We start from the raw sequence: 15,475 nt of genomic DNA on the forward strand, positions 1-15,475 counted from the left end.
TATTAGTCCTCGAGGGTGTGGACTACTTTAGAGCATAACTGATTTCTCAAGTTTGAGTCAAGCTGTGAGGACAGCAGTCTGATGGTTTAGAGTAACACACGAAGGTATTCTGTACTGAGAGCAAATTGTTAATCAAAAAGTAAGCGTAATTTTTCGTTCTCCAAATTACTCGTATGTGCAGAACGAATGCAAAGCAAATAGGACCGTAGGAGGCCCAGAGTACTCAACTGCCTCAAGCAGTTTTCTCCCCCCGCCCCCCCCTCCCTCCCCCCCCCCCCCCCCACACACACACTTGGCTTGGTCCTTTTTTCTATGTCACCAGACTTCTAGCTGGTTGTATGTGCCCGTCACTTTTTTCTATCCTGCACCATCCTCTTCATGTCGGAGTAGCACTAGCGCTCAACGTCCTCTCTTGTATGCACTCTAATCTCAGTCTTCACCAACAATTTTTGACATCTACGGTCGTCTGAGTACAACGGAAGCTATTCCCTGACGTCTTACTACATATACTATCTGAGAGTTCCTTCTTCTGTTTTTAACAAAATGAAGTAGCACATTTGTTAAGACAGTGGCTTCAGATTCAGGATGACAGAGGCTAATGCTCTGCCCAGATGTCCTAATGTGGTTTTCTTAAATCAGTTCACGCAAATGCCACAATCTTTCCTGCAACAATGCTTCACCTGACCACCTGCCCTCACCTTATTAAACTTTCATGTCTTTACTCCAGTGTCTGTATACTTGACATTATTTTCCCTGTATTAAGCTGAAAAATCGTATATCGTCGCAAAATGATCCTTCATCGAGTAATTTACTAATTCTTTTCGTACCTGGTTCTGCACACTCCGTTGTAGATTGAAAATGAACCCTAGGAACAACCCCCTAGCCTGTTGCTAAGCCATTTGTGTCACAGAATGAGATTTTCACTCTGCAGCGTAGTGTGCACTGATACGAAACTTCCTGGCAAATTAAAACTGTGTGCCGGACCGAGACTCGAATTCGGAACCTCTGCCTTTCGCGGGCAAGTGCTCTACCATCTAAGCTCCCCAAGCACGACTCACGCTCCGTCCTCACAGCTTTACATCTGCCAGCACCTCCTCTCCTACCTTCCAAACTTCACAGAAACTCTCCTGCGAACCTTGCAGAACTAGCACTCCTGGAAGAAGGGATATAGAGCACTTTCCCGCGAAAGGCAAAGGTCCCGAGTTCGAGTCTCGGTCCGGCACACAGTTTTAATTTTCCAGGAAGTTTCATTTCTATCATATTTCCTTTCTCCCAGAAGTGCTAATTCTGCAAGGTATGTAGGAGAACTTATGAGAAACTTGAAAGGTAGGACATGGGGTACTGTCGGCAGTATAGCTATCACGACCAATCTTGAATCCCGCTCAGGTAGTTCAGTCGGTTCACCACTTGCCGCGAAACGCAAAGGCCTATTTTTTGTCGTAAACTCCGATTGGTCGTGAAATTAAAACCACAGCGAAAATCCTCTGAAGCGTTGCGCAGATGAATTGTGCAGTGCCTCTAGTACGTTCTGAGTGCACAGTGTGCAAATAAAGATGCCCAGAACGATACAGTCTCCCACCAAGTGTGAAGTGCGTGCTGTCATTCACTGAGAATATTCTCCTGATTTCGTGCAGCCCACATAACGTAATTGTCATGCATTTTCTTTTTCACGACAGTCCTCTGCCGCGCACTGCAGATACATTGAAGACGGTTGTGCAGCGTTTTCGATGACAAATGTTTTATCACCCTGCGCACAGCGCAGACATGTTCCCTCTCATTTTCATCTCCTCGTTCACATGAACCACTGGCTGTGAGGACAGCATTTTGGCACAGACCACCAGCTGCTGACCAGTGTACGGAACGGACGGAATTCACAGGCTGCATGACTAGGGTATTGGAAATTTAGCATAGCGCTACGACATACAATTTAGTCGGAGCGGTGACTATGCAGAGAAGTATCTGGAAGATGTAGCTAAATGTTTCCATTTCGCGATCGATCGGAGGTTGAAAAAGAAACAACCCTCGTAGATAGAACATGCTAAGGTAGTCCGTTCAAAAATGGCTCTGAGCACTATGGGACTCAACTGGTGAGGTCATTAGTCCCCTAGAACTTAGAACTAGTTAAACCTAACTAACCTAAGGACATCACAAACATCCATGCCCGAGGCAGGATTCGAACCTGCGACCGTAGCGGTCTTGCGGTTCCAGATTGCAGCGCCTTTAACCGCACGGCCACTTCGGCCGGCTAAGGTAGTCCGTGCTGTTATGCAAAGCCACTGTGCCAGGTTGGTGCAGTGGTTAGCGAATCTGCCTGTGAGCAGCATACCCCGGTTCGAATTCCGTCCATGTTGCATATTTTCATTTACCGCTTCAGTCTACATATGTACGTCATAGATGTTCCATGATCGTTGTGTCTTCGCGTATTTGGGCGTTGGTGGATCTACTTGTTTCCACTGCTTGCTTTACTCACTTGTCTCAGAGTCATAGTGATTCACCCGTCGATGGTGAATAGGTGGCTACAGGACACATTTGGATGGTCTTATGCACCCGCATTTCCGCTGCTGCCCCAGTTCGACGGCTATTTTGAAAGACTGTGAGCAGTCACGGGACCCAGCGGGTGGTCGACCCTTGTCATGTTGAAAATGTCGTGCAAGATGTTGAAAACTGATCCGGGAATGATTTTCACTTTTCCCACTGTGGCCTCGATTGTGATACCCCGGAATCCCAGCACCTGGTATTCCAATTCTCTTTCGACTGTCGGTTCATCACAAAGAGATTGTCTACCATTTCGCTGCGTCTCATTTAGACTTGACTGGCCACAATGCAAATGTCAGGGCCACGTACCACTTTATCATACAACGCTGCATTGTTGCCTACACTTGCAACAGATCGGCATAGATTGTTCTAGTTTTCTTCCCCTAGAAATGCAGAAAACGAATTACCACAAGATACTCCATCTCATTAATGGGCTGCTGCATTCTTTTGGTCCCTCTAGCGCCATGCTAAAGTGCAGTGGTGCGGGGATTTCAATGTGTACCAGGATTGCAGACATGTACCTATAAACAAACAAAATATTCATTGTTGTTGTTGTGGTCCTCAGTCCTGAGACTGGTTTGATGCAGCTCTCCATGCTACTCTACCCTGTGCAAGCTTTTTCATCTCCCAGTACCTACTGCAACCTACATCCTTCTGAATCTGCTTAGTGTATTCATCTCTTGGTCTCCCTCTACGATTTTTACCCTCCACGCTGCCCTCCAATATTAAATTGGTGATCCCTTGATGCCTCAGAACATGTCCTACCAACCGATCCCTTCTTCTGGTCAAGTTGTGCCACACACTTCTCTTCTCCCCAATCCTATTCAATACTTCCTCATTAGTTATGTGATCTACCCATCTAATCTTCAGCATTCTTCTGTAGCACCACATTTCGAAAGCTTCTATTCTCTTCTTGTCCAAACTATTTATCGTCCATGTTTCACTTCCATACGTGGCTACACTCCATACAAATACTTTCAGAAATGACTTCCTGACACTTAAATCTATACTCGATGTTAACAAATTTCTCTTCTTCAGAAACGCTTTCCTTGCCATTGCCAATCTACATTTTATATCCATTTAATATTGACATCTGTCAATATTCATTACCAACCTTTATTTTTTCGAGGTGATGATGAAACGTCTCCATGTGAGCCGTTCCACTGATCTTGGAAAGCAACCTTCGGTTTTGCTACAGTTCTTACATCTACATCTACATTTATACTTCGCAAGACACCCAACGGTGTGTGGCGGAGGGCACTTTACGTACCACTGTCATTACCTCCCTTTCCTGTTCCAGTCGCGCATGGTTCGTGGGAAGAACGACTGCCGGAAAGCCTCCGTGCGCGCTCGAATCTCTCTGATTTTACATTCGTGATCTCCTCGGGAGGTATAAGTAGGGGGAAGCAATATGTTCGATACCTCATCCAGAAACGGACCCTCTCGGAACCTGGACAGCAAGCTACACCGCGATGCAGAGCGCCTCTCTTGCAGTCTGCCACTTGAGTTCGCTAAACATCTTCGTAACGCTATTACGCTTACCAAATAACCCTGTGACGAAACGCGCAGCTCTTCTTTGGATCTTCTCTATCTCCTTCGTCAACCCGATCTGGTACGGATCCCACACTGATGAGCAATACTTAAGTATAGGTCGAACGAGTGTTTTGTAAGCCACCTCCTTTGTTGATGGTCTACATTTTCTGAGGACTCTCCCAATGAATCTCAACCTGGCACCCACCTTACCAACAATTAATTTTATATGATCATTCCACTTCAAATCGTTCCGCACGCATACTCCCAGATATTTTACACAAGTAACTGCTACCAGTGTTTGTTTCGCTATCATATAATCATACAATAAAGGATCCTTATTTCTATGTATTCTTAACGATTCAGATGTTCAGTACGTCTATACGTGGTGAGAAAGATAGACGAGAGAGTGCGTGATGTAACAGGGGCATTTCTCAGCGGCATTTCAACGCCGAATGAGAACGTATACTTCAGGTCAAAATTCATAACAATGTTCTGTACGTATCTGTGTAATCCATTATCATGTGTTCATGTCATATCTTTCCTGTCCCCACTGTAGTCTGCTAGTATGAATTTGTGGTTTTTCTGTAGCTGGCACTTCGGGTTTTCTTGTTGCAGAAGGTTTCCTTGAATGTTAAGGGCAGCTTAGCGAACCTTTCTGTAGAGCTTCGAATACGGTTGCGTTGGGTCAGAGAGGCATCAGTGGCCACTCGTCAGCATCCATTGTGAGGTTGGTACAAGTAGTGACTGCTTACGCTCTCTCAGCCCTTCCAGGTTACTGTGTGGACCCCGACGACGCGCAGGTTAGTTTTTCTCTTCCCTAGAACGCCGATGAGTTCGTATGCTCCTAGTAGTACCTCTAGTTGCAAAGTTGAAATGTGTAGGAGTTAGCTTCCTTTCAGTTTCTGATAGTCACTCTGGTGTGTAGCATTGATAATCATACAGCATCACCTATTTCAGTCAGAGAACGGTATTAATCTCACTAGTATCTAGTTTATTCGATTAGATCTTTTGTGCAACTTCATCTTGAGGTGGACTAGCTGTTTACCTCCACGTGATGTACAGTTTTAGTTAGTTTCGTGTATCATGTATGAATGTGTCGTGTGCTTTGTGGAATGATTGTGTTAAATTTCATTTACCGTCCAATTTGGTTTCATTCCCATGGACTTAGTAGCTCGTGCTCTGCTGTATCACGTGCGTTTCTTTGTAAACCATAAGGCTCCAACTCGGCGTAAATACCTCTCGTGTTCGAATTGAATCCTCAGTTTGATTGTGGAGTAGATGCGGTCACGTTTGGTAAATTTACTCTCAAAATTACTGAGTGCCACTGAATTTCGGAAGTAGACTTTGTTGTCTGAAATTGACAGATATAACCAGTCTCATTCTGACCCAGTGAACTTACATGTGGAGTATGGAAGCTTTCTCCTAAATTCTATCTTTTGTTGTGTGAGTGATCAGTGTGAATGTGGTGTGTGTGACCTTGATAAATTTTAACCAGTAATTTAGTAGACTTACCCCAACACGTGTCGGTTCAGTTGTTGCGTTGTATTATGTACCATGTCTCGAGATTCATGCGCCAGAATTCCAAGTAACTGTATTTTATCTTAACATCTGTATGTGAATTACCTTTAATGAGGAAATAAAATTATTCTTAAATTCGTTGCTATTACATCTTACAGCGCCACTTCATTACACTTCCTAGTTGGGATCCTTAAAAAATCCGTTTGCAGCCCCTCCCTCCTCCATTAGCGATGCTTCAATGAAATTTATCGTGATTACTTTATATCCAATATATGGATTGGTATTTTATTAAATCATCAAATGATCTGTGGCGTGGCTCCTTTTCATTAGTTTAACTAATTAATATTTAAATAAATTTGGCCCACTACTCATAAATTTTGAGTAGGTACTTGTTCGAGGCAAGCGATCGTAGACTCTACTTGCATAGTCATTCTTTGGATTTAGGAAATCGGAAATGAGATATTTCGCGAAGCTGATCCTCCCAGTACCTTGCAGTATCATTCAATAATTAATACTTGATGAGTAACCCTTGCAAAAGAATGAAACTAGCACGGGTAAAGGGAACATTCCTCACCGAAAGAGGGCTATTCGCACCATACATAGGGCGTAGGCTTTAATACGAGCAATAAATTTGTGACAATGTTCGTCTGGAGCACAGTATTGTAGCGAAGAGAATCATGGATTGTCTGAAAATCGGGAAAATAGATAATTCTAGAGTTTCAGGTATTTTTTTTACACAGGTATATTGAAAATTAAGGAGACTGATAAGAAACTGGGTTCTGCGCATACTCGGCAACGAAAGGAATATGTGGAAAAAGTTAGTACCAGTAATTTACTCGTCTAAAGATCATTTTATAATGCGTGAAGACATGTGTGTTTAATAAGGAAAGGGTAAATGATCAGCTGCGACATTGTTCAAGGAAAGACCCTGGCATTTGAGCGAACTGATTCAGGAAAATTACGGAAACCTAACTCTGGATGGCTAGTCAGGGCATGAACCTCTATGATAAGAAGCCAATGTTTCTACAAAATGCACTATCTCACTCTGTTAGAATCAGAAGAAGAGGTACTCTGACAGAACATGTGGTAAGACGTCAGGGAAAAATTTTAGGGAAAGACAGAGATTAGAAAATATATAACAGAACACGTTGAGTGTAAGTGCTACTCTGAGGTGAAGAGGCTGGTGCAGGACAGAGACAGTTACAGGAATCTGATACAGAAAAAAAGTACCAAGACAAGTGTGTGTGTGGGAGAACAGCTACTTGAAGTGCAGTAGTCTGGGCTTTCTGTGGTACTTAAACCTTTGTATTCTTTCTTCAGAGACTATTAATTCGGTGAGTAAAAAATTATGATCGCTTTCGGATTCCTAATTTGCGCTTAGTATACAAGTAGCTCCACGCGCTACTGTAACACACTGCAGGTGTGTCATAATAACTGGTCACACCACATAACCAGTTTGCCTCTAGACCAGTCCATCATCTCAAGGATTTCTCATTCATAAGCCACTAATAATTTAATGAAAGACTGAATAAAATAAAATGTTAGCATAGCGCAGGGAGCATGTGGATTACTGGACGTCTTCAGTGCGTTATATTTTCTCCATCACTGAACAGTAATACACGCACGATCTTATCATCACCAAAGCTTCAAGATGCGTCATAGTAATTTCATGGCATATGGTGCGTATTAAGAAACATATACCAGTACGTTGTTATTCTTATAATATGAGATTGCAGGAATCCTTGGAGAATGTCACAAATCACATCTTCTCGGGTTATCAGTCGAGTTACAGTTTCATCTTAAAGTAACGTTTCAACATCTTTCTTACTCGTCATAGTCAGGCGAAGTCTGAAGGTGAGCAGAAAGAAACATGTTGAAATGTTGCTTCACGACGACGCTACCGTTCACTTGATAACGCGAGAAGAATTAGACAGTTAGCATTGTAGAACATTGCGTCTTTACCAAAGGATAGAGGACTTCGTGGCCGTAGCGGAAGCTGAGTAGTCTTGTAATAGTCCCAGGTCCCCTGTGTCATTTTCCCATAGTTCACGCAGCAAAGTACATAGTGGCAAGCGCCCTTACGGACAGGCCGAAGAGCCGCTATTAATTTGCTGACGACGACAAGCTGAAAAGAGGACGGCAGCGACGGAGAAGGCGACCGAACGCGTTTGACGAGTGGTGACCCAAATACGGATAGAGAAAAGGAAGGCAGTTGGAGCTTAGCGTCCCGTTCAAGTCGGGATCGTTAGAGACATAATCGAGGAACAGGTACGATGGCGCGGTAAGAGGTAGACGACTGAACTGATACGAAAAATGCTACTAGCACCGCATCCGCAATTACCTTAATCGCAACCACATCTCTGTTATCCACATTGGCGAATATCAAAAGTTGTACCGCGCTTTAAACCGTTCTGTGCACCAGTACTCTGGCGGTAGGCTAACGCGTGAGCTTAATTTTCTTCTTATCAATGTCGATCTCGAAATTTACATTCTACAGATTAAGAACATAGAGGACAATCATGATCATATGCAATGCTCCATAGTCTTGAACTACGATAACGATGGAAGCTGAAGAAATGAATTAAAATTTGTGCCACAGCCGGGATTTTTTATTTTTATTTTCAATAATTTCTTCAGCTTCCATCATTATCCTAGACAGAAGTGAGACTTAAAATGTCTCTGGGAAAATTAATTATAAGATCTATAGTCTTGAAGTGTTCCTAAATCGCCTCTTTTGACATTTCGAGCAGAAGTTCTGCGGTTTCCTTAAAATTTCTCGAAGTGATAATTCGACGAGGTACCAGTTCCTTAAACGCCACTGCACCTCGTTAGCACCCTCCCCCCCCCCCCTTCCCGCTCCCAGTCAATAAGGAACTGTGCAGTTTCAACGTAACCATCTCCAAATGCGACGTTTAAAGCTAAAAAGAAAAGTCATTTTCGACGCCAAGCCTTCATATTCGGGGGAAATTCGAGAACTCTGACATCTCTGTTAACGTTACAAAATACCAGTTATGCGATTTTGTCCAGACTTACACTTCTGTTTTAACAAACTTGAAGTTACCGTTTTGTGTTGTCTGTGAGATTACATTTTTTTACGTAATTAATTCGCGTAGTCGAATGTCACGTAGTCGAATTAAATTAAGGAATGCTCAGGAAATTAGATTAGGAAATGAGACACGTAAAGTAGTTAATGGGTTTTGCTATTTGGGAAGCAAAATAACTGATGCTGGTCGAAGTAGAGAGGATATAGAATGTAGATTGGCTATGGCAAGGAAATCGTTTCTGAAGAAGTGAAATTTGTTAACATCGAGCATAGATTTAAGTGTTAGGAAGTCTTTTGTGAAAGTATTTGTAGCGAGTGTAGCCATGTATGGAAGTGAAACATGGACTTTAAACGGTCTAGACGAGAACAGAATAGAAGCTTTCGAAATGTGGTGCTACAGGAGAATAGTGAAGATTAGATGGGTAGATCACGTAACTAATGAGGAGGTACTGAATAAAACTGGGGAGAAGAGAAATTTGTTCTACAATTTGACTATAAGAAGCGATCAGTCGGTAGGTCCTGTTCTGATGCATCTAGGGATCACCAATTTAGTTCAAAAATGGATAAAATGGCTCTGAGCACTATGGGACTTAATATCTGAGGTCATCAGTCCCGTAGACTTAGAACTACTTAAACCTAACTAACCTAAGGACATCACACACATCCATGCCCGAGGCAGGATTCGAACCTGCGACCGTAGCAGCAGCGCGATTCCGGACTGAAGCGCCTAGAACCGCTCGGCCACAACGGCCGGCTACCAATTTAGTATTGGAGGGAAGCGTGGAGGGCAAAAACCGTGGATGGACACCAAGAGATGAGTACACTAAGCAGATTCAGAAGGATATAGGTTGCAGTAGCTATTCGGAGATGAAGAGACTTGCACAAGATAGAGTAGCATGGAGAGCTGCATCAAACCAGTCTGGACTGAAGACCACAACAACAACAACAACAACAACAATTAAGTAACTGTTTTCTTTTTCTCCATGCCATCGAAAACGAAGCCAAATTTCTGTCTTCAGTGGATTTCAGTTTAGTTTTCCTCATTAGTTGCTTCAAATTACTCCAAATTATGTCAGTGTAGCTGATATTATTAGCGCACTCACGGCAGTCTGATGTTCGACACCGATTTAACTTACCACTCAAGTGCTACAGAGGGTTATCGGACGGTAATCCCAAGGCAACAACTCAGTCAGCGGCTAGGTGAGTCAACCGTCAGGCGCTTCACAGACTGCAGCAAAGACAAGGTCTCGGCAATGTACAGTAAACAGCGGCCGCTTTAACGGTAGTAGTTACAAGGTAACTGAGGAAATGGACTTGCGAAGAGTGTGGCTTGGAAATATTTCAAAACTGAAAGGTTTCAGCAGCCTTTACAATTGCCGTGCTGTGCAGTTTCATGCAGTCACGTCCATCGCATGTAATGCAATTAGACAGAAAATCGTAATATAATCACAGTCTTTTAACTTTTACCCTCGAAGCAATTATTACGGCTCATCCCATGCAATGCGATTAGACAGAAAATCGTAATATAATCACTGTCTTTTAACTTTTACCCTCGAAGCAATTATTACGGCTCATCCCTGTAGAAATACCAGCAGATATCCAGATCGACGTAATTATAACTCAGGATTTCATTGGAGAATTCCGCATCCATCAAAACCTCTGGCATCTAGACATCGACTGTCTGTCACAAACAAGTTAATGTTAGTTGCTCACAAGTATTCTATTTAAGACACATACCGTCGCATTAAAAGTATTCTGACAGTTATTACTGGACAATAATATGGGATCGTGTCCACACGTCACCTTTACAACGGTTTCAACTTTGTTGAGAACGCTTTCAGTGAGGTGTCTGAATTTCAGTGGCAAATGGAAACCCATTCTTCCTCAAGAGCCAAAACCAGAGACGTCATTGTTGTTGGACGATGGCGTCTGGAGCGAAGTCGGCGTTCTAACTCGTCGCCAAGGTACTCCAGTGGGTTCAGGTTGGGACTCCGGCCTTGTCAGTCCATTTCAGGAACGTTATTGTCCACAGGCCACTGCCTCACAGATGCAGCTTTATAACACGGTGCATTGTCACTTTGATACAAACAGCCATCGCCTTCGAGCTATTTCTCAACCGTATGCAATACACGGTTCTGTAAAACATAGTGGAGGTCCAAAGAAACTGGTACACCTGACTAATATGGTGTAGAGACCTCGCGAACACGCAGAAGTGCCGCAACGCGACGTGGCTTGGACACGACTAATGTCTCAAGTAGTGCTGGCGGGAAATGACACTATGTATCCTGCAAGGCTGGCCATAAATCCATGAGTACGAGAGGGTGGAGATCTCTTCTGGACAGCACTTTGCAAGGCATCCCAGATAAACTCGATAATGTTGATGTCTGGGGAGTCTGGTGGCCAGCTGAAGTGTTTAAACTCAGAAGAGTGTTCCTGAAGCCACTCTGTAGTAATTCTGGACGTGTGGGGTGTCGCATTGCCCTCCTGGAATTGCCCAAGTCCGTCGGAATGCACAATGGACATGAATGGATGTAGGTGATGAGACAGGATGCTTACGTACGAGTCAACTGTCAGAGTCGTATCTAGAGGTACCGTACCAAGGGTCCCACATCACTCCAACAGCTAACGCCCCGCAGCATTACAGAGTCTCCACCAGCTTGAACCGTTCCCAGCTGACATGTAGGGTCCATGGATTCATGAGGTTGTCTCCTTATCCGTAGACGTCCATTCGCTAGATACAGTTTGAAACGGGAGTCCTCCGACCAGGCAAATATTTCCAGTCATCTACAGTCCAGTGTCGGTGTTGACGGGCCCAGGCGAGGCGTAAAGCTTTGTGTCGTGCAGTCATCAAGGGAACACGAGTGGGTCTTCGGCTCCGAAAGCCCATATCGATGATGTTTCGCTGAATGGTTCGCACGCTGACATTTGTTGATGGTCCAGCATTGGAATCTGCAGCAATTTGCGGAAGGGTTGCACTTATGTCACGTTGAACGATTCTCTTCAGTCGTCGTTGACCCCGTTCTTGCAGGATCTTCTTCCGGCCGTAGCGATCTCGGAGATCTCATGTTTCACAGGATTGCTGATATTCACGGTACGTTCGTGAAATGGTTGTACGGGAAAATCCCAACTTCATCGCTGCCTCGGAGATGCTGCGTCCCATCGCTCGTTTAAACTCACTTAAATCTTGATAACCTGCCATTGCAGCAGTAGCCGATCTCACAATTGCGCCATACACTTGTCTTACATAGGCGTTACCGACCGCAGCGTCGTATTATGCCTGTTTACATATCTCTGTATTTGAATACGCGTGCCTTCTTTGACGCTTCAGTTATGTGGCTTATGAGGAGACGCACGGCCATAGTGCCTCATTCGTTTTAACTTCATACGGATAGTCGTAGTTTTAGCTGGGCTGCCGGCAGCGCTTTGCATCGCGTGAGTGTTGCCTTTCGCCGATTTTACAGCGACTCTCCACAATGCCCGACAATCCCTGTTCGTCAGTACTTGAGGTCTTGGTTTAACTGTGATTGTTCCTTTGCGTGTCCACTTCACAGTCACATGAGCAACAGTCGACTTTAGCTGCTTTAGAAGGGTTGAAACGTCCCTGATGGACGTGTTGCTCAGGTGACATTCAATTAGTAGTCCACGTTCGTAGACACCGAGCTCTGCTGTTATTCTGTCGTTACTGCTTCTCTACTGACAACACAAGACACCCCGCCGCCTTTTATACTGGCGGCTCCATCTCCCATGACATGTAGATCTCAGTTTCACATTACATAGCTCCCTCCGGATAGTTATCATCCAACAGTATTACGAGCAATTGGCGAGTAATTGCTGCGATACGCTAAAGAATATAAATAGGTAATTTTTCAAAACTTGTAAGCTTATTTCACTCTGAATTAGATTTCGTCGTTTCCAAAGGAAGTCACAATGAAAGAATCCCGTTGGTAGAAAGCTTTTTTAAAGCTTTAAAAAAATTCTTTTTAAAATTCTGTCTTTTTTGACGTTTTGACGATTATGTTAATCAGTTTTACACTGACTGGTTGACGTGAGGTAGAGGGAGAAGAGGTAGGCGGAGCATCTTCGTATTTAAGCGTATGCCCGTCACTTGCTGGCACCAGTTGACATCACAGCAGCTGAGAAGAGTGCTCCACCTACCATCTTCGAAGGATGCCATGGGTATAACAAGTCTTATTGTATTTTATCCTTATAAGCACTTTGTCATATTTTATTGTCAGTCTAGTAAGGTTTCTATCAGTTTCTAAATTAAATTACAGGTCTGATGATGGTCTTGTGATATGACCGAAACCGGTCACCTATGTTCTTGTAGCATACGTGGTGCGATCAAGACTGTATTTTAAAAAGAAAAAAAATTTTAAAAATTTCTTTGTTCGCTGTATCAAAAATCTTTATTAAAATTTTTAAAGCTGACAAGTTTAAAATAGCTTAAACTATCGCACAACACCCAAGTTCGGCGGTCTTTTGCAGAAGCTCGAAATTTAGGGCGGTGTCTCGAAACCTGGCAGAAAAACCGAAGAGATTCTGGTCGTTTGTAAAGTATGCTAGTGGCAAGACACAGTCGATGTCTTCTCTACGCGATAGCAATGGAAATACTGTCGATGACAGTGCTGATAAAGCAGAGTCACTAAACACAGCCTTCCAAAATTCCTTCACCAAAGAAGACGAAGTAAATATTCAAGAATTCGAATCAAGAGGAGCCGTCAACATGAGTAACTTAGAAGGAGGTATCCTCAGAGTTAACACGCAACTTAAATCAATTAACTTCCGGTCCAGATTGTATACCAATTAGGTTCCTTTCGGAACATGCTGATGCAATAGCTCCGTGCTTAGTAATCATATAAACAACTCGCTGGACGGAAGGTCACATAAATATTCAAGAAAGATAGTAGGAGTAATCAACTAAATTACAGGCCCGTATCACTATCGTCGATTTGCAGCAGGACTTTGGAACATATATTTTGATAGAGCATTCGGAATTACCTCGAAGAGAACGGTCTATTGACACATAGTCAACACGGCTTTAGAAAACATACTTGTAAAACACAACTAGGTCTTTACTCACGCGACGTGCTGAGTGCTATCGACAGGGGATTTCAAATTGATTCCGTATTTCTGGATTCTCGAAAGGCTTTTGACATTGCACCACACAAGCGCTTGTAATGAAAATGTCTGCTTATGGAATATCGTCTCAATTATGCGACACGATTCGTGATTTGCTGTTCAGATGGTTCAAACGGCTCTGAGCACTATGGAACTTAACTTCTGAGGTCATCAGTCCCCTAGAACTTAGAACTACTTAAACCTAACTAACCTAAGGACATCACACACATCCATGCCCGAGGCAGGATTCGAACCTGCGACCGTAGCGGTCGCGCGGCTCCAGACTGTAGCGCCTAGAAGCGCTCGGCCACTCAGGCCGGCGATTTACTGTCAGAGAGGTCACAGTTCGTACTAACTGACTGAAAGTCATCGGGTAAAAAAGAAGTGATTTCTGTCGACCATGATACTGCCGTTTATCGTCTAGCAAATTCATCAGAAAATAAAAACAATTGCAAAACGATTTGAATAAGATACCTGTACCGAAAATTAGCGATTGACCCTAAATAATGAAAACTTGAGGTCATTCACATGAGTGCTAAAAGACATCCGTTAAGCTTCGGGTACACAATGAATCTATCAAATCTAAAGGCCAAAAATTAAACTAAATACCTAGAAATTATAATTACAGACACGTTAAATTGGAAAGAACACATATAAAATGTTGTGGGGAAGGCAAATCAAAGACTGCGTGTTATTCGCAGAACACTTAGAAGATGCAACAAATCTGCTAAAGAGACTGCCTACACTACACTCGTTGGTCCTCGTTTGGCGTACAGCTGCACGGTGTGGGATCCTTACCACATAGGATTAACGGAGTACATCGAGAAAGTTCAAAGAAGAGCACCACTTTTTGTATTATTGAGAAATATGGGAGAGATACAAGATTTGGCGTGGAAATCATTAAAACAAAGGAATTTTTAATTGCGGTGGGTGCCTTTCGCGACAGGCCGCTGTGACCGAGCGGTTATAGGCGCTTCAGTCCGGAACCGCGCTGCTGCTACGGTCACAGGTTCGAATCCTGCCTCGAGCATGGATGTGTGTGATGTCCTTAGGTTATTTCGGTCTAGGGGACAGATGACATCAGATGTTAAGTCCCATAGTGCTTAGAGCCATTTGAACCATTTTTCTTTTCACGAAATTCCAATCACCAACTTTGTCCTCCGAATGTAAAAGTATTTTGTTGACGCTAGCCTACATAGGGAGAAGCGATCATCATAATAAAATAAGGGAAATCAGAGCTCGCCCGGACAGATATAGGTGTTCTTTTTATCTGCGCGCTGTTAGAGATTGGAATAATAGAAATTTACTGTGAGGGGTCCTATGAACCCTGTGCCAGGAACTTAAGTGGCGTTTCCACAAGTAGATGAAGTTAAAATAACAATTTTTGGGAAAGAAAAATTAGTTCCGGACACGACAATTCCATGAAATTACGGAACATCAGAATTCAATTGACCAGCAGTTTATTTCGGCGAGATGTGGATCCGCATTGGTAACACTGTGGACAAATGATGAACAGTTAATAGTGTGTCGCTCACACATACCGTGTGTGTCGCACAACACTGATGATCGACGCCTAACTGTTGCGAGATGTTTGATTTGATTTGCATCAGCAGCGAGGTGAACGTAGAGTATCTCTCTTCCTTAGAGTGTAAACACGACTGGGGGTCGGTTTGATACGGGCGGTGGCAGTGCAGTGCGAAGAACCTTTCGTGGCAACTTGCGACGTCA

The sequence above is a fragment of the Schistocerca piceifrons genome, chromosome 5, assembly GCF_021461385.2.
Source record: "Schistocerca piceifrons isolate TAMUIC-IGC-003096 chromosome 5, iqSchPice1.1, whole genome shotgun sequence".
Lineage (NCBI taxonomy): Eukaryota > Metazoa > Arthropoda > Insecta > Orthoptera > Acrididae > Schistocerca > Schistocerca piceifrons.